General features: G+C 37.2%; 1 protein-coding gene and 1 pseudogene across 1 annotated transcript in view; both read right to left on the bottom strand.

Moving 5' to 3' along the window:
• The window catches only part of SMAP1 (small ArfGAP 1), a 177,426-nt gene that overhangs the window by 30,615 nt on the left and 125,683 nt on the right, over window positions 1-21,128 (bottom strand). The gene's annotated exons all lie outside the window — the stretch shown is intronic.
• On the bottom strand, window positions 5,318-5,453 carry LOC119874369 (annotated as a pseudogene).

Below are 21,128 nucleotides of genomic sequence, written 5' to 3'. Positions count from 1 at the left end.
GTTATGCATAAGAACTGTACTGAGAAAGAAAATGATTATTACCATTGTAAGCATGGGGGTATGTTGGCTGTGACATGATCAGAGTAGTACTTTAGCAGTGTAAGGCAGAAACCAGATAATGAGCAGCTGAACACCCCAAGAAATGTCTTTACAATCAAGAAAACCAGGTCATGTTCCCCTCAGAACAGGATTTAACAGTCTAGAGAAACTGTTCCTAAAAAGGTGCATACATAGTCCATGAAGAAGGTATCCCCAGCTTGACCTTTAGCTATACAGTCATTTACAAACCCTTGTTTTACAGTTAAAACCCTCCTTACTGGTTTTTCAGTTATATTACGGGAAAGGGCATGCAGAGTGGGAAACTGGTTATATAAACTTCAGTGTCAGTCAAGGAGCTCTCAGCCCCACCCCACTGTAAGTCACAGGTCTTCCCAGTCCAGAAAAACCCAATACATATCCAACCCCCAAACAAAGTAGGGGCCGATTTCACCTCGCAGAAGCTGCCCACTCTCCCTTAGATAGTGTACTGTTGTTGCTTAATAAAACTGTTCTCTGTTTTCCCTTTGGGCACCAATTTCTAATTCTTAATTGCTTCAGGCGAAGAGTGGAGACACAGCACTTTCTGCAGAGACAGTAGGATTAAATTAATTTACTCCCTCATTACAACTTGAAATCTGAAATATATTTTCTAATAAGTTGCTCAATAACATTACAATTACCAGAATACTACTCTCATCTGGATACCTGTTGAAGTCTTTATAATAGGATTTCACCTTTACTGAAATTTTTAGTAAAAATTTATGAATGACAAGTTACTCAAAGACTATTGGGTTGTACTTCATCATATATTCTACTATAAGACTGAGTCATCTTTATTGCTTACCCTGTAGTCTCAATTGCCTAATACCAGTATATTAAAATAAAAATAAAAATCACTGTCTTAATTCCTAAGATACACTGATTGTTGTCATTACTATATATGTATGTGTATGCTGTCACAACCAAATTATATACAACCTTGTTTAAAACTATTTTATATAAGAAACAATCTTGCATGTAACTCATTTATTTGCATATCTTATTTTGTTTTACTAAGAATCTTGTTAAAGTTTCCTTTTTTCTTCTTTACCATTTTTAATGTACTTATAAATCTTTTTCACATTAAACTTTTCAACACATAGTGTACTCTGTTTTTGAATTTAATATTCTTTCATAAGTTGAATTTTTAGGGTTCAATTTGGAACTGTAATCTACATTTTATTTCTCCAATCATATGGACATCTTTCAGTAAATGATTTTTTACATGGCCTAGGGACAATACAATCCCAAATAATTTTCGCTGGGCTGGAAAATTTGAGATTTATATACATTTCAAAACGAGAAGGAACCTTCAGAGACATTTACTCAATTCATTATGTGATGAATAAAATATCACTGTAACATCTCTCTTACATGGTCATTCTCTCTATAATAAAATTTTCTAGTATTATGGAATCACTGGATATGGTGATACAGCATATTCCATATTTTGACAATGCTAAAAATACTAGAAAGTTTCCTCTTCAGGCAGCTTGCAACATTTAGTCACTTACCCCTATTCTCCATGATAGAGCCATGCAGAAAACAAGTAAGAAATGATTAAGTGGAGCTTTGACCCTCTCAGTAGGCATATCAGACCACTAATTCACATCAAGTCCTCAGTCATCTAAAATTCCCTGACATTTTCCTTTGTGATATTATATTCAGGATAGCTGAGGTTTGGATGCATTTATTTTGGAATTTTACTTTTGTACAATTTGTTGGAATTTTTAAGATTTTCTGAGGAATTGTTCTGTCGTGCAATGTCTTAACTAATCTATGTTGCTTGGTTATTTGAAAATTTGGACAATATGACATTGATGTGCTCAATTAATACAAATGCTGAAAAGAACAAAATCCAGGATTGAGTCCCAAAGAATGCAGCAAACTCCCTCGATACTAACATCAATTCTATTAACTGGATTTCTCTGGTATAGCTGTCCATCCAGTTCACAATCTACAATTTGCTCATCAGACATACCTGTTTACATCTTGACCAGAAAGATATCTAAGAATCTCAAACAATAAGCTTAGTCTGACAGAAATTGTTCCCAAGAAACCCATGTAAGCACCTAGTGAGTACTGTTAACACTCTGAAAAAAGTAATTAAAAAAAAAATCTCATTTGAATTTTGCACAGAATTCACATCAAGCTCAATGATACAAGCATCCATAATCCACGTACATTTTCCTTCTAAGAATCTGGACATTTGCCTATCTCTAATCTTCTAGTTCCTATCTCAGTTTGCACAGTTTCTCAAAGAATGACCTAATGTGCTTTATACATTAGGTCTACAAGGTTTTCCACAATTTAACATAAACATCAAATGCCTACATTGGTAAAATAATAGTTACTTTGCAGGATTTTTGTGAGGATTAAGTAAAATAATAGAGTCCTTTTCATAATGGGGGAGATACATAATAAATACTTTCATAAATGGCAGTCAGTGGTGTTGTGGTGGTAGCCTTTACAGTTATATGCCAGGTTCTATAAAGCACTACGGATACAAAGATGAATGAGACTTGGTTCCTAATCTTCAGAAGCCCATATTCTAATCAAGCAAACAGACATAAACATAACTGTGGTTCAGTGTGGATTAGCACAATGACGGTGTTAAAAAAAAAAAAAAAAAAGGAAGCCTCCTGGAAAGTCACAAGAATGTCATGCTTAGAAGCTCAACACGTGTTTGAATAACGCATTATGAGGTGGGTGACTGTATGTCCCAGTTTGCTCAGGACATCTGCAGTTAATGCCTCTTATTCCAACTTGACTATTAATAGTACCTAAATTGCCTCTTATTCCAACTTGACTATTAATAGTACCTAAACCAGGTATCACTGGTTACTTCACTCTTAAAAGTATCTAATTTAAAACACTCAGGTGTAAAGGGGTTCCTCTCGTTCTAGCAATGGTAAACTCCTTGAGGACAGAATGATCTTTCAAAGTTCTGTAAGACTGTGGACCACATGCAAATGCCTAGCCAGCCTCTCAGTAGTAAATTAGCAAGATTGGAAAAAGAGTCAGTAATTCCAAAACAAGGAATAGGCTGTATCTATACCTCTGTCTTTAACATTCATCTTGCTATTTTATTATTGCCTCATACAGTAGCCTGGAAATTCAGAGAAAGAAAAAGAGTTACTTATAATTACTACTTAATAGCAAAATATAACTGAAAGAAAAAAAATAAGTAGAGTACAGCTGGAAGGGGCCACCACCTTGCCCATCACATAACACATGTTATGGGAAGCAAGTACTACACCTTTCACAGATGACCTGCTTCTGGGTCAGAATTTTATATGTGGATAAGCAGCTCCCCTCACAGCAATCCATGCAAAGTCAGCCCTCAACACAAGAATAAAAATAATAACAAGAAATACAAAAAAAAAAAAGAAAGGAAAATTAGCCAAACACCTAAGTCTAAACCACGCTTGGACACTTCCCAGCTGTGTAAGTTAGAGTATCTCTGAGCAGGGTTAGCTTCATGGGAGTAACCAGAGAGTAACCAGAGAGTTCCACAAAAGGTTTAACAGCTATTGCATCTTGAACTTCATTTTATCTTTGAACTTTGAACTTGATTTTGTAAATCCAATAAGACAATGAAACATAAGCACAGAAGGTATGTGCAATATGTGCCCTTGGCTGCCCATTTGCATACAGTGGTCATGCTGTTTTATGAGCACAGAATTTCTGTGTAAGGACCCAAGTGGGCACAATGTAAGCATATTAGGTCTACAACACGGTAAACAGGATATCAAGAGCCCTAAAGAGGCCGGGCTTTCTCTTTCCATCAGAACTTAAAAAGCAGAAGGCAGTAGTATTCTAAGAAACAAGACAGACCAAAGACTCCTATCCTTTCTTACTCATGTCACTTCCCTGTATCAGCCAACCATTTACAGTAAAAATGATGACAGGAGAGAGAAGTACCTTTCCTTTCAGTCCTTCCTTACTCACCAGTTAATCAAAAATATGGAATATGTACATATTAAGAAGTAAAATAAAAAGAGTATAGTTAGTTTTGGGCATTATTCTCACTATTGTGGTAATAACAAAATATCCATGCATATACAAGCTAAGAAATACCAAGGGTGTAAATTTGATGATTCCAAATATGAGTTAAAGCCTCTTATGATTACAGTTAAAACCTGCTTTACAACATAAAGATGAATGGTAAAATTTATGTTGATGTAAATTTTTTATTTTTATTTATCTAGAACATTATTTTAAGGTAAACTCTACTCCCAATGTGGGGCTCGAACTCATGTATTTAGAACAACATTAAATAGCAAATAAAAGACACCTTGATAGTTGAGAGAATGTAGAAGAAACTTAAAAAGCTCTGTATTTTAGTATATTTAATGGTACTTTTTTCTTTTTTTTTTTTAAAGTTATAGCTGGCTCTGTCTCTGAGCCTTAGCTTTTGATTAGTACAATAATAACTGTCATATTGACGTTATGACTGCCAAAATAATAATTAAGATAAATAAAACAACACTTTCAGTTTCTGGTCTGGCAGATAAGCAGCTTGAAAGTCACTACTTCATCCTAACAAGTAAAAGCTGAACAAACTGAAAAATTAACAACTCTTCTTAGATTTCATCAGAGAAGTGAGGTTGCAGACAAACAGCAGCCCCCAAAATTGGAAAGAAAGCATACAGAGAAATTCACTTTTTGGAGCACAACCCAGCAGCAGGGCAGAAAAACCTGAATTGTATGTAATTGACAAAGTGCTGAAAAGACTCTCAACCTGAGCATCAAAAACTGCAGAGCGATCCTGTCCCGTGGGGGTCCTCACATTTCTGAATTTTACCAAGGTTCTCTTAGTGAAGAGTAGGGAGAAACTTCCTTTGGTTTTGTCATGGTATGGGGAAAAGTAGAGCCCAATTTATTGGAGCTTTTTCAGTATCTAGCTTACCTGGGAGAAGGGAAATAACCCATTTAGTCCCACTCCGGCCATCCTGTTCCACCTAAGGTAGGAAAAGAGGTACTGGAGTAGTTCACTGCACAGGGACACAGGCTCACTAAAAGGTAAAACCTAATCACAGGACTACTGAATGTCTCTTTTCTTTGCACACTTCACCAAAACTTTACTAAAGCCCTATTTATCAGAGTTCCTGTCATCCTATATGTACATTATACTTAGCTTTCAAAAAAAAAAAATCACAAGGCAAACAGAAAGGAACAAAACAGTTTGAGAAAAGTTTTTTTTTTTTTTAATTTCTTTTTTTTTTTTTATTGGTGTTCAATTTACTAACATACAGAATAATACCCAGTGCCCGTCACCCATTCACTCCCACCCCCCGAGAAAAGTTTTTAATTAGCAATAATCACGCCTCGAATAAACCTCATTGGCTATGATGCTGCCACTGTGCAAAGCTAGGAACAAAACAGTTTGAAAAGATAGACCAAGCATCAGAACCAGACTCAGATATAGAAGAGATGTTGGAATGAATTATCAGACTTAATTTAGAACAACTATGATTGCTAAGGGTTTTAACAGCAAAAGTAGATACATACAAGACCAGAGGGATAATATTGGCAGAGAAGTGGAAACTCCGAGAATCAGTGCTATAGATCAAAAACACAATAACATAAATGACGAATGCCTCTGATGGACCTTGTTAGTAGACTGGACATAGCTGAGGAAAGAATCTCTGAGCTTAAGAATATGTCAATAGACATTTCCAAAATGGAAAAACAAAGAGAAACAAACTGAAAAAGAAACAATATTCAAGTGGGACAAATATAAAAAGTATAATATACATGTTTTTGGGGTATGAGACGGAGAAGAAAGAGAAAAAGGAAGAGAAGAAATATTTGAAGCCATAATGATTTAAAATTTACCCAAATAAATGTTGAACACCAAACTGCAAATCCAAGAAGGTCAGAGAACACCAAGCAGGATAAATGCTAAAAAACAAACCAACAAAAACCTTCCACCTATCATACAGTTTTCTAACTACAGAAAATAAAAGATAAAGCAAAAATTCTGAGAAGAGAGGTTAGATGGCAGAGGAGTAGGATGATCCTAAGTTTGCCTCCTCCCTCAAATACAACTAGATAAATGTCGAATCATTCTTAACACTCAAGAAATCGATCTGAAGTCTTAGAGAATAAAGCTGCAGGTCTACAATCTGGAAAAATGACCCAGGAAGGAAGGAACTGTAGAGGGTTGATTTGTGGAAGAAAAGAGCTAGAGGTACTCACCAGGAGAAGGAGGCCTGATCATGGAGGGAGTAGTGAAAGAGAAAGAAGAGAGAAAGTGGTGGTGGGGGGGGGTGGGGGGGGGGCTGGGGAGAACACTGAAAACACACACAGGAGACTGCTAAGAAAACTACTCCCAAAAACCACAGACAAGGAAAAACAAAACAAAACAAAACAAAACACTGAGAGGGAGAAAGGAGAGGGTAACAATACCACCAGTTTTCTATAAACAAGAGTACAGATTCTGAAGTTTCAGAGGTCTGAGACATTGCTAGGTTCATGCCTGGGTCGCTGAGCAGTGCTCTAGTGGGAAAGAAAGCTGGAGACTTACCAGGAGGCAGTCTGAAGATCCTCAGGGTCACAAGGGGAAAAGCAGTTCCTCTGTTTGGGGTGCATTTGGTAGAGGTGACACAGCCTCTGTGGGGGCAAAGGACCCTGTGGGAGCCATCAACCTATTCCTCTCACCAGTATGAGAACAGACATCTGCAGAGAGCAGTAGACCCTGGCCCCAACTGTATGTTGCAATTTACCATAAACTTTGAACCAAGATGCAGTTGTGTGACTGCCTTCCGGGACAAGCCAGCACCAGCCACAGTGCAGGGAGATCTTCTCCCAGAAGATCAGTGCAGGTCCCTGCAGCAGGGGATCTTTGAAGTGTGGGATTTTGACATTCAACTGCACCTGAAACAAAACACAGGAATGCTGCACCACTGGGCAGCTGGGTAGCTCTGACACAGGATGAAGGCAAGGATCAGGGACACAGGAGGGGTCACTGTTTGCCTGTGAGGGCTTACTGAAGAGGGGTGACTCGAATTTCCTTCCCTGGAGAGAACCAGGCAAAGCCATTTTCTTCTGAAGTCTGCCACTCTGACCCACCTCAGTGAGCTAAACAATGCCATCAATTAAATGAGGAAGCTGAAACTACAAACCCAGCCCTACTGTGCCCTGCAGGTACGTTTCCACCAGGGCAATTCCACCTATTAATCAGAGCAGCAAGACTCTCCCCCAAAAGACGAGCAAAAACCCCTCACACATACCAAGTCTACCCATCACCCTACTAATCACTGAGTGCTGCCAAGCTTCAGCTCTAGGGGAACAGGTTCGAGTACCCTTTGAGGTTTTTTTCATTTCTTTTTTTGTGGTTATAGAAAAAAGTTTTTTTAATATTTTTATTTTTAAAATTTTATTTTATACATAATTTTTTTCTTTTCTTTCTTACTACATTTTCTCTATCAAGCTTCTCATAAAAAAGCAAATAAAAACACATCTAGGATCTAGCTTCCTTTATGTATTTTATTAATTTTTTAAAAATTTTAAACTTTTATTTGGCTTTTTTCCCCTCCAAAATGACAAGATAGAGGAATTCACCCCAAAAGAAATAAGAAGTGATAACCAGAGACTACAAATACAAGTAATATGTCTGAACTAGAATTTAAAACAATTATATGGATACTACTGGATTTGAAAAAATCATAGAAGATACCAGAGAATCCCTTATTGCAGAGATAAAAGAACTAAAATCTAGTCAGGCTGAAATTAAAAATGCTATAACCGAGATACAAACCTGAATGGATGCCATAAAAATGAGGATGGGCAAATCAGAAGAACAAATCAGTGATACAGAAGATAAAATTATGGGGGCATCTGGATGGCTCAGTTAAAAATCAGACTTAATTTCAGCTCAGGTCATTGATTTCAGGGGCCTGAGACAGAATCCCATTTTGGGCTCTACAGTGATTCTCTCACTCTCCCTCTGCCCCCTCCCGAGCTCATGCTCTCTCTTAAAAAAAAAAAAATAAATAAAAAAAAAAAAAAGTAAAAAAGATAAAATTATGGAGTTGTAAAGAAGAGGGAAACAAAGGTAATGAATCAGGAAGGCAGACTTAGGGAACTCAATGACTTATTAAATGGACTAACATTTGTATCATAGGATTCTTAGAAAATGAAGAGAAATAAAAAGGGGCAGAAGGTTAATTCAAGAAAATTATAGCTGAAAACTTCCCGAATCTGAAGAAGGACACTGTCGTCAAAATCCAAGCAGCACAGAAAACCCCCATTAAGTTCAACAAAAGCTGTCAATTGCCATGGCATTTCACAGTGAAATTACAAAATATACAGACAAGGAAAGAATCCTGAAGGCAGCAAGAGAAAAATATGTCCCTAACCTACAGGGAAGACAGATCAGGTCACAGCATATCTGTCCACAGAAACTTGACAGGCCAAAAGAAAATGGCAGGAAATATTCAACATGCTCAATGGGAAAAATATGCAGCAAGGCCAATATTCAGAATAGATGGGAGAGAAAGTTTCCCAGACAAACAAAACCTAAAGGAGTTCATGACCATTAAACCAGTCCTATAAGAAATTTTAAGGAAACTCTTTGAGTGGAGAAAAACGACCAAAAGCAACAAAGACTAGGAAAAGACCAAAGAACATCACCAGAAACACCAACTCTACAGGTAACACAATGACGCTAAATTCCTATCTTTCAATAATCATTCTAAATGTAAATGGACTAAATGCTCCAATCAAATGACACAGGGTGTCCAAATGGATAAAAAAACATGATTCATCTATCTGCTGCCTACAAAAGGCTCATTTTAGACCTAAAAACACCTGCAGATTGAAAGTATGGGAACAGAGAAGTATCTATCATGATAACGGATGTTAAAAGAAAGCCGAAGGAGCCATACTTATATCAGACAAACTCGATTTTAAAGCAAAGACTACGACAAGAGATAAAGAAGGGCATTATATCATAATTAAGGGGTCTATCCATTAAGAAGATTTGATAATTGTAAATATTTACGCCTACAACTTGGCAGCACTCAAATATATAACTCAATTAATAAACTCATGGACAATAAAACACTAATAGTAGGGGACTTCAACATCCCACTTACACCAATGGACAGATAATTGAAGCAGATAATCAACAAGGAAACAATGGCTTTGAATGACACACTGGACCAGATGGACTTAACAGATATATTCAGAACATCTCATCCTAAAGCAGCAGAATACACATTCTTTTCAAGTGCACATGGAACAGTCACCAAAACAGATTACATACTAGGTCATAAATCAGCCCTCAACAAGCACAAAAGGATTGAGCTCATACCACACATATTTTAAAACCACAACACTATGAAACTTGAAGTCAACCACAAGAAAAAATTTGAAAAGATCACAAATATGTGGAAGTTGGAGCACTTACTACTAAAGAATGAATGGGTTAACCAGGAAATTAAAGAACAAATTTAAAAATACATGGAAGCAAATGAAAATATTGTCATTATGATAGCCCCAAACTGCTGGGATACAGCAAAAGCAGTCATAAAAAGGAAGTACACAGCAATACAGGCCTACCTTAAGTAACAAGAAAAGCCTCAAATATACAACCTAACCCTACACCCAGAGGAGCTAGAAAAGGAACCACAAATAAGTTAAGCAAGCAGAAGAAGGGAAATAATAAAGATCAGAGCAGAAATAAATGATACAGGTCAATATCCCTAATGAACATGAGTGCAAAAATTCTCAAGATACTAGTAAATCAAATCCAACAGCACATCATAAGAATTATTCACCATGATCAAGTGGGGTTTATTCCTGGGTTGCAAAAGTGGTTCAATTTTGTAAGTCAATCAACATGATACATCATGTTAATAAAAGAAAGGATAAGAACCATAAGATCCTCTCAATAGACTCAGAAAAAGCATTTGACAAAGTACAGTATCCATTCATGATAAAAACCCTCAACAGGGCTAGAGTTAACAGCACAAGAAACAACAGGTGTTGTGAGGATGCGTAGAAAGTAGAACCCGGTTACACTGTTGGTGAGAATGCAAACTGGTGCAACCGCTCTGGAGAACAGTATGGAATTTCCTTCAAAAACTTAAAAATGAAAATACCCTACAACCCAGGAATTGCACTACTGGGCATTTACCCAAAAGATACAAAAATACAGATTTGAAGGAGTACATACAACCAGATGTTTACAGCAGCATTGTCAACAACTGCCAAACTATGGAGAGAGCCCAAATGTCTATCGACTGATAAATGTAAAAAGAAGATGTGGTATGGGGATGTCTGGGTGGCTCAGGGGTTAAGCATCTGCCTTTGGCTCAGGGTGTGATCCTGGGATCCAGGATTGAGTCCCACATTGGTCTCCTTGCTGGAAGCCTGCTTCTCCTCTGCCTGTGTCTCTGCCTCTCTCATGAATAAATAAATAAAATCTTAAAAAAAAAAAAAGATGTGGTGTGTGTGTGCATATATATATAATATATATGATATATATAATGGAATATTATATATACATATTAATACATTATATACATTATATATAATGGAATATTACTCAGCCATCAAAGAGAATGAAATCTTGCCATTTGCAAAGACATGGATGGAACTAGAGTGTATTATGCTAAGTGAAGTAAGTCAGAGAAAGACAAATACCATATGATTTCATTCATGTGTAATTTAAGAAACAAAATAGATGAATATATGCAAAGGGGTAAAAGAAAAGAAAAAAAAGAAGAGAGGGAAACAAACCAAACAAAAGAGAGGGGATGTGCTAGATAGATAATGGGTATCAAAGAGGGCACTTGTGATTATGAGCACTGGGTAATGAATCACTGGATTCTACTCCAGAAGGCAATATTGCACTGCATGTTATCTAACTAAATTTAAATTAAGAAAAGAAAAAAGAAACATTTCTATAAGAAGACAAAGGGAGAATAATACTTATCTATTGAGGAACAAAGATAAAGATTACACTGAACTTCTCCTTAGAAGAAAGGCAAGCAAGAAAAGACTGGAGTCAAATATTTTAAAGTAAAACAAAAACAAAACAAACCCCAAATTTAAAGTATTGAAGGGCAAAACCCCACAATCTTAGGATTCTGTAGTCTGCAAAATCACCCTTCTAAAGTAAAGGAGACATAAAAGATTTTCTCAAACAAGAATGGAGGGAATGTGTGGCCAATACACTTGCCTTACCAGAAAGAAGGTCTAAGTTCTTCAGAGTGAAGGGAAATGATAAAGGTCAGAAACTTAAAACTACATAAAGAAATGCAAACCATAAACAGATAAAGGTAAAATAAGATAAATACTACAACAGTGCTTTGTAAACTTTAAAAATAAAAATATAAACATTTGAGATTAGTGTTACTATTATAACTGAACTCTTTCCTCTCTCCTTCCTATTATCTCAGAAGCTGATAGCTCTACATACCATCTTATCATCAGGTACTATGATCAGAACACAGCACTGCCAAATTATTTGAGTGCTACTATATACTCTGTCAGCCTGCTTTATCATACACCTTACACTGTTACAAGGTTTCCTTTATAGACAGTTGTAAATTCTAGAAATTGTAGCAACTTATTACCATATCACAAGAAATCTGTAGAGAATTTCACTCTTTCACTGTTTGCAATAATGTGGTGTAATAAGTCTACGGTGAAAACAGAAGTTCAGCATCAGAAACCATTCATTTAATTTTCAAACACAGAGGATGTTTATTTAAAGTTCTTTCCTTTAATAAAATATTTAACAATAAAATAAAATCACTGTTAGTAAAGAACAGAACTAATAATATATAGCTACTTTATTTCAGAATGTTACTTTATATAGTTATTACTAAGGTAACATTAGTTGATAGTTAATATGTTAATACGTCTAAATTCATGTTTTAAGCATTTTAGTAACTTGGTAAGAATTCCATTCAAAAGTATTATTTGATGTTACCACAACCATGGTAACAACTTACATGTATGGAGTTCACATGTAGTTAATCTATGTTTTTATTTTTTTACTTTTATTAGTTAATGTTAATCAATCTAAGAATCATGTTAACATCTAGTTTTGGAGCCTGTGCTCTTTCAGATAAAAGCACAATCAATTAAAGTACTGAACTGCTGGTATAGATACTACTACCACTATCACATCTACTCCTGACAACACTACTAGTATTAATTACCTATCTCCTTCCTCTCCCCTGCATTAGCTTCCATCCTAACCTAGTCTCTTTCTCTTCTGAACAATGGAAATTCTCTTTGGCACTTAGTTGTGGTTACTTCGGAATAATGCTGTGCTATATTCCAATACTTTACTTCTAGTTTTATATCTTCTTTTTAAACTAAAGAAAAGGTAGAGAGCAGTAAGCTCATATCTTCTTAGTGATGCTAGTTTAGGGAGGAGCATACGGAAAAACTTTCAAGACAGCCGAACATATCACACAAGTTATCATATATTTTATCAACAACCGATGAACAGATTACTTGTATGAAAAATTGCTAATTTCTAAAGTCAAAGACAAAAATGAAAGCTGCAAAGTATTTCCTGCAGGATTCGGGTAAGCACAAATAGCCAACTGATAAAAGACAACTGCATCCATCACTGGATATGCATACTTACTGCTAGTTCCAGATGCTTTATTACCCATTAGAGAAAGCTATTAAAAGGAAGTTATTGTTAGGTGGTAGGAACTAAAAAGGAGTGGGAGGAATGCCCCAAGGCAGAGTCCCAAGTCCTTAAGAGGTAATGATAGAGACAGTGAGCTGGAGACAAGGGTGATAAATAAGCTACACAATAAAAGCCCAGGGGTGGTGGCAAAACATCCAGAGGTGACTTCCAAGACCTTGGGGCTGAAAGACTAGTGTAGATAGATAGCTGTGGGTGTTGAGCAAGTGCCCTCCTCTTCCACCTCTGCCCCAGGGAAACCCCTAAACTCTTTATAATTCATTTGCAGTGCAGGTATAGCCCCTCCCCACCACAGAGAAAGGCTGCCAGTAGGCTCTGGTACAATCCTAGCAGGGTCAAAACTCATCCTTCCAACCTGTGGGAGGAATTCCCCAAATGACTGGACACAGCCTCCATCAGAGACCACCCCACTGTATGTCATAGCTCCTCGCAGCCCAGAAAGACCCAATAATACCCAATCCCAAAACAATCTAGGGGCTGGTTCTACCTCAGAAAACCTGATTGCTCTCCCACCTTCACGGTGTACTTTTGCTTTAATAAACAAAGCATTGTGCTTGCTACTTTTCTTCTGTCTTTATTAGAGCACAGATCCCCACGTAAATCTTCTCATGGGGGAATCCAAGGACCAAGAACTCCATTCACACAAGGCAGACTCTCCCACTGGTAACATTATCACTGGCAGAGATTCAGGTCAGAAGCTATGGGATTTAAATCCTGGCATTACTTACAGACTACATAATCACACTCAGCTCCCGTTTCTTCATCTAAAGAATAAGGTGGATGGATTAGATTGCTTATATCCTTACCAGCTCAAACATTAGGAGACTACAAATAAAGTCTGATGTGGACTCTAAATATCTCCACTCTATATAAATGCATGTATGAGTAGTATGATGAGGAAGCAGAAGGCAAGCTGAGGGCAAAGCACAAGAGGACACCCCATACCCACCTCCCCATTCCCAAGTGGGTTACGTGTTTCCTCAGGCATTCCTGGTTGCCCTAAAGCTAAGGGAAGAAAAAAGCAAATGGTTAACTTGTAGAGATCACAGTACTGGGCAGCCCTGGTGGCCCAGTGGTTTAGTGCTGCCTTCAGCCAGGGGTGTGATCCTAGAGACCTGGGATCAAGTCCCATGTCAGGCTCTCTGAGTGGAGCCTGCTTCTCCCTCTGCCTGTGTCTCTGCCTCTCTCTCTCTCACTCTCCCTCTCTCCCTCTTTCTCATGAATAAATAAATAAATAAATAAAAAACCTTAAAAAAAAAAAAAAAGAAGATCACAGTACTACAGGGAATGAATCTCCCTTGGTTCACAAATGTCTTAGTGATTTACAAGACAAAAATTCTTATCAATACCCTAACTTCCAGAGACCCATAACTCAATTTCCTGGAGCCCTAACACGACCCTCCCTTCTATGAGTGATGTGGGAAACTGAGGCAGAAGAGAAAGTAAACAAAATTTCTGACATACGGGTCTTGTCCCCATGCTTTAATAAAATTACCTTTTTGCACCAAGACATCTCAGGAATTCTTTCTTGGCCATAGGCTCCAGATCTCATCAACATTCTAAAACTACATCAAATATGGTGCTGCTGGGCCTCATCAGGAGCTGGTGCATACATTTCCATACAGCCTATTAGCTACCTACCAGGAATCTTTAGTATAGGGAAACACCTTCCTAAATGGCAAGGCCCATATAGATATTCTAAGAAATATCATGAATATATTAATCAGTTTAGCTATCGCTGTTTGAACAGATCCTCTTAGAACTGCAAAAATTTAGTAATAATTCATCCACCAGGACCATTTTGCTATAATAGTAATAGCTGTTAATTTTAAAAATACTTTTTATATTTTGGATAAATAATATTTTTCTAATATTACAGAGGTAGCTGTCTCCCTTATTTTTTTTTACTTTTTTAATTTTTAATTTTTTTTTATTTTTATTTTATTTTATTTTTTTTTATGATAGTCACACACACAGAGACAGAGGGGCAGAGACACAGGCAGAGAGAGAAGCAGGCTCCATGCACCGGGAGCCCGACGTGGGATTCGATCCTGGGTCTCTAGGATCGCGCCCTGGGCCAAAGGCAGGCGCCAAACCGCTGTGCCACCCAGGGATCCCTCCCTTACTTATTTTTAGAAAATTTCCTAAGGGGGACGCCTGGGTGGCTCAGCGGTTAAGCATCTGTCTGCTTTCGGCTCAGGGTATGATCCTGGGGTCCGGGATTGAGTTGCACATCGGGCTCCATGCGAGGGGCCTCTACCTATACCTCTTCTACCCCTATCTCTGCTATGTCTCTGCCTCTCTCTTCTGAATAAAAATAAATAAAATCTTCTAAAAAAAATTTTCCTAAGGTAAGTTATTAAAAGTATCAGCTGGAGGGAAAAAGAAAATACCGTAAACACTAAACTGTTTATACATCTTACTGTAGGCTCAGTGGCTGTGTTACTTGTTTTAAACCTAAGGATAATTCATCACCTCTGGCCTATGTTCATTCAACCCTACTCCATACAGTAAAGTGACCTGATAATGAGATGCTTGCATAACAAAAATGTAAACAGCCAAGAATTTGGTCTTATGTAGCAATTTCTCTTCATTTCTTTTTACTCCTCTAAATTGTATCAGTCTTCGGTTCAACCTTCCCAGCAATTTAATCATGAAGAGGATCATTTTTGCCAATCATCATTTTCCACAAGGACTGCTTACTCTATTGACAGTCATTTATTTGATAATGAAACCTCTACATGCTCAGCAATGTTCCAGGCACTGACAATCTACACTTGGCATTTGGGGGATGTGGGGGGTGCAGAGTGGAGAAACGGATAATAACACAAATAATCACAAATAAAACAGTAGTCTTAATTGTCATAGGATAACTTAAAATAGGGTGTTGCAATGAAGAATGACTGTGGGCTACCTTGAATCAGGTGTACAAGGTAGGCATCTCTCTGGTGCTATTTAAAATGAAATCTGAAGACAAGAATAAGGAAGGCACCCTTGAGAAGATCTGGGAAAAAGCACTGTAGGCAGGGCAAAGAGTGCAAAGGTCTTCAGGTCACAATAAGTCTGATTTGTTCTGGAAACAACAACAAAAAAAGAGATGGCTAAAGCAAAATAAATAAGGGAGAGAGTAGAAAGAGGTAAATCCAGAGACACAGGTAGGGGCCTAAGGCTTCACTGTATGACTCCACAAGGTTTATGGAGCTTAATGTCATTCTAAGTACAATAGAAAGTCACTGGAAGGTGTGAAGCAAGGAAGTAACAAGATCTGATTTACCATTAAAAAGACAAATGAGAGAAAAAGAGAAAACATTTAGGATGCTATTGCAGAGGAAAGATAATGGTGGCTTGATGTAGGATAGTAACAGTGAAGATGGAGAGAGGTACAGTTACTAGGATTTGCTACTGGAAGTGATGTGTCAGAGGTGGCGAGGGAAAGAAGAAAAACCATGGCAATGCAGATTTTTGCCTTAAAGTAACTCATTAAGCTAACTAGTGATGTGGTTTCTTTAGATGGGGAGGTAGCAGGTAGAGGATCTAGAAATCTCTTTTGGTTATTGTCAGTTTAAGACATCTGTTACATAAGGATGATAGGAAGGATGCTGAATATACAAGCCAAGAGTTCTGAAGCTGGGTCAAGCCTAGAGATACAGTGTGTCCTTGATCATTAAAACTATGGGACTAATTGAGGGCATTTAGGCAGAGAAAGTACAAAAGAAGGGAGCCCACTATATGGGAGATTTATACTTCGGGGCTAGCAAAAGAGACAAAGCCAACAGAGGATACTCAGAAGGAATAGGCAATGAAGTAAGAATAAAACCAAGAGAATGGAGTTCATGGAAACCAAGATAAGAAAGTGCTTCAGGAAAGAGGGAATGACCATCTGTATAGAAAACTGACAAGAAGAAAGATAAGAGAAAAATCCATGTTGACAACAACATGAAGGTAACTAGTGACTTCAATTGGGGGAGTCACAGGAGAGAGAACAAATAGAAGCTGGAATAGAATGCAACAAGAAGAAAACCTCAAGTAAGAAAATGTAAACAATGACCAAAGATAACCCTTTCAAAAATGGTGTTAGATACAGACAATAATAATTGGATAATAAGATACAGTAAAATGAAGAAAACAAACAAACGAGGAAGTAGGGGGAGAAATAAAGAATTAAGTTGTGAGGTAAAATACTGACCAGTTGTAGCAGCTGGTCTCCAGCAGGGGCAGGACCTGTCCATTTCATGATAAGAAAGGTACAGGGCACATGTACCGGCTGCCTGTTTCATGATGAGAAAATGAGGAAGTTCCTGTATGACTGCTATTCTCTTGATCAAACATGAAACAAATACATTACTGAAATGGATTGTGTATTATGTTCATAGAAGAGAAAGCACAAAACAACTCTGGAAAACTAGAAAGCAAACATACTAGGAAAAAGGAAAGTATAATTGGACTACAAGGCAACATTCAATGCCTGCTAGAGATGTGTAGCCATGAATTCAAAGTGAGACCAGTCAGCAGGTAGAGTTTCTCTGCCGGATAAAGGGCATGGAATGGGACGATAAACAGATTAAATCAGTACTTGCCAGACAAAAGTACCGAGGGAAGTGCAGGGCAGTCACAAGGAAGTGAGTAAGTACAGTGAGAGTGAGGAATGTGTGAAGTCAGGAGGTTATTTAAATAATTCTATTTTGAGGCACATCTTCAGCAATTTTCTTTTTGATTGTTAACCAGCTTACCTCTTATCAAATCCTCATTTGACAGTGGCTTTAAATGTAATTAAAGCAGTTTTCCAGGGATGCCTGGTGGCTCAGTGGTTGAACATCTGCCTTCAGTTCAGAGCGTGATCCTGGAGTCCTGGGATCGAGTCCCACATCAGGCTCCCTGCGGGGAGCCTGCTTCTCCCTCTGCCTCTGTCTCTACCTCTCTCTGTGTGTCTTTCATGAATAAGTAATTTTTTTAAAGCAGTTTTCCAATAACATCATCTACTTGAAATCTTTGCATATTATGACTCAAGTGCAGTGAGTGGATAGTGAAAATTTTTCAAGAAGGACTTCTAAATATAATAACTAGTACGCATGTCAAAACACACAGACGACAGATGATATGAAAATATTAGAAGATCAACTAAAACCATATGAGCCAGAAAATAAAATATGCATATCTCTGGAAACACACTTTCCTCCTTTTCTTCCTTTAAGGAATACTTGAGGGATCACCGTAGGCCTAGAACAGGGCATGACTGAGATTAAGGAACTTATACAATGAACCTTTACATCCCTGCTTGTAGGTTCTGACTGGTTTTTAATGAAGGAAAAGAACAGAAGGAGGGCTTAGGGAGAGTCTATATGTAGGAGGCAAAGGCTTCCTCTCCTCTCCCTCTGCCCCTTATCTTTCTCCCAAACTATAAGCTCTGAGAGGATACTTTTTCCTGATAACACCTTTGTACCCCCAATGATAGAATAGACCTCATCACATGAAAGATGCTCAATAAGTGCATATTCAACTTAGAACACCCAGGCAAAGACACAGAAGACTGGTGGTCCTGGAGAAAGCACAAATGGGACCTAACACCTTTGTTCCTGGAGGCTCTTAGAAATGAGCTCTATCAAGTAGACTGGCACCTAACCTATCAGGTTGCCAGATGGAGAGCAAGGAGACAATATCAAGAAATCACAATTTCTCAAGAGCAAATCACAACTACACAAACATGACTGGACTCTAAGCTCCAAAGGGCAAGGATCTATGTCTGATTTGTTCAATGCTATATCCGAAGAGCCTATTACAGCGTCTGTCACACATCAGACACTCATTACACATTTGTTTAATAATGTGGGTCTATCAGGATTAGGTAGATGAGCGGTCCATTCAAAAATGCTTATAAACTATGACTTTGAATTAACATTTTAAAATTAAACTTTAATCATAAACACTGAGGTCCTTCTGACTTCAAGGTTCATATTCTTTTTAGTATACTATGCTGCCATTATTTAGCAGAGATGGTGTGTTGACTCACTCCAGGAATACTCTTATTAGAAATTTTGTGCTGACGATAAAAACCACTTGCTATTCCCCTATGTGTATTTGCAGCTGTTTAAATTAATCCACAGCAGACACTCATGTGAAAATAATGAACTCCTATCAGTAGTCTCCTTTTAAGAAAGATCTGTTCTACCAATTATGAGATATGGAAATGTGGGCAAATTTCACTCTCTGAATCTTGTTTCTCCTTTGTGTGATGACTACAGTAAAGCTATCTAGGGTTATTGTGAGAATTAATTAATACACAAAATGCTCAACACAATGCTTGGCACTTGTAGGAACTTTGTTAACCCCTTCTTTCTATCTCCACTTCTGGCTGTAATAGTAATACACTGAAAGGCCGCAGCATATTCATTAAGAGCGCATATTCATTAAGAGCGCATACTCTAAAGGCATTATGTTCAGATTCAAATCTTGATTTTGCTACTCAAGAGCTGTGTGACCATAAATAAATTACCAAGTCTCTCAAGGTTCTCATCGGTAAATAAGAAGAGCAATAGTATCAATCTCAATGAGAATGAGTTGTAGTGAAGCCCATAAAATATTATAAAACGTTTAAAACAATCCCTACAATAGTTAAACATCAAGTAAGTACTTCCTATTTTTATTACTTTCATGACCAATTATATTTAATTCCTGAACCTTTTCACCATGACGGTAACATTCTTAAGTAAAGGCTTTAACTTAGTAAAACTACCTTTCATTAAAGCATTTACTAAGGAAATATTTTTTTTTATTTTCTATTTAAGGAAATTTCTAACTTATTTTAAGGGACTGTAAAGCTTACATGCTTACTAAATAAAAGTCTTCCTTTCATTAAATAGGAAATGAAAGTTTTGCACATAAAGTAATTGGATTTCTTCCCTTTTTATTGCCTCACTTGCAATAAAGCTTTAAATGATTGCAAAAACATTTTAGAAATTTCATGAAGGAAAAAAAATGTTTCCAATTTACTATAAGTCTATAATAGAGCCTAAAATATGGTTTTCTGCCTCAACTTATACACTCCTTATCACAGTTATTTTAATAATGAGTAAGTATTAAAAAGCTATTATAACTTTGGTTCCTTTTTCTTTAGGTTTGAGGGCATTTTAGTACACAGTTATTTAACTAACAAAATAAGGTCACTATCATCTTGTTATGGCTTTCTGTAAGACAATAATTCTTACTTTAACTCCCCAATTCTTTCTTTTTTAAATTAGGTAAAACAGTAAGAGGAAAACAAACAGTCTAGGCTGGAAGAACTCTCATGTACTGGCCACAAGTGTCTCAAGCTACTTAAATTATTTACTAATTTAAAGATAACCTTTCTTAACAATGTATTATGAGCAAGTATATGCCAATAAATTAGGCAATCTGGAAGAAATGGATGCATTCCTGGAAACCTATAAATTATCAAAACTGAAACAGGAAGAAATAGAAAACCTGAATAGACCAATAACCAGCAAGGAAACTGAAGCAGTCATCAAAAACTTCCCGGAAAACAAAAGTCCAGGGCCAGATGGCTTCCTCAGGGGAATTCTACCAAACATTTAAAGAAGAAATAATACTTATTCTACCAAAGCGGTTTCAAAAGATAGGAATGGAAAGAAAATTTCTAAACTCCTATGAGGCCAGCATTACCTTTTTCCCAAAATCAGACAAAGGCCCTACCAAAAAGGGGAGTTAAAGACCAGCATCCCTGATGAACGGACATGGATGCAAAAATTCTCACCAAGATACTGGTCAATGGGATCCAATAGTACATTATGAGGATTATTCACCATAACCAAGTGGGATTTATCCACTTTATACACCTGGGCTACAAGGATGATTCAACATTTGTAAATCAATCAATGTGATACATCACATTAATAAAAGAAAGGACAAGAGCCAAATGACCTCTCAATTGATGTAGAGAAGGGATCTTACAAAATACAGCATCCTTTCCTGATTAAAATCCTTCAAAGTGTAGGGAGAAAGGGGACATATCTCAATATTCATAAAAGCTACCTATGAAAAGCCTGCAGCATATCATTCTCAATGGGGAAAAACTGAGAGCCTTTCCCCTAAGATCAGGAACACAACAGGGATGCCCACTCTCACCACTGTTCAACTTAGTACCAGACGTCATAGCCTCAGCAATCAGACAAAAGAAAAAAAAAATGCATTCAAATTGGCAAAGAAGAAGTTAAACTCTCCCTCTTTGCAGATGACATGACACTGTGCATAGAACCCAAAAGACTCCACCCCAAAATTGCTAGAACTCATATAGTAATTCAGCAATGTGGCAGGACACAAAATCAATGCAGAGAAATCAGTTGCATTTCTATACACTAACAATGAGACTGAA

The sequence above is a fragment of the Canis lupus genome, chromosome 12 (genome assembly GCF_011100685.1).
Source record: "Canis lupus familiaris isolate Mischka breed German Shepherd chromosome 12, alternate assembly UU_Cfam_GSD_1.0, whole genome shotgun sequence".
NCBI lineage: Eukaryota > Metazoa > Chordata > Mammalia > Carnivora > Canidae > Canis > Canis lupus.
Note: the sequence above shows the minus strand (reverse complement) of the source record. Positions and strands in the feature narration are given on the sequence as shown.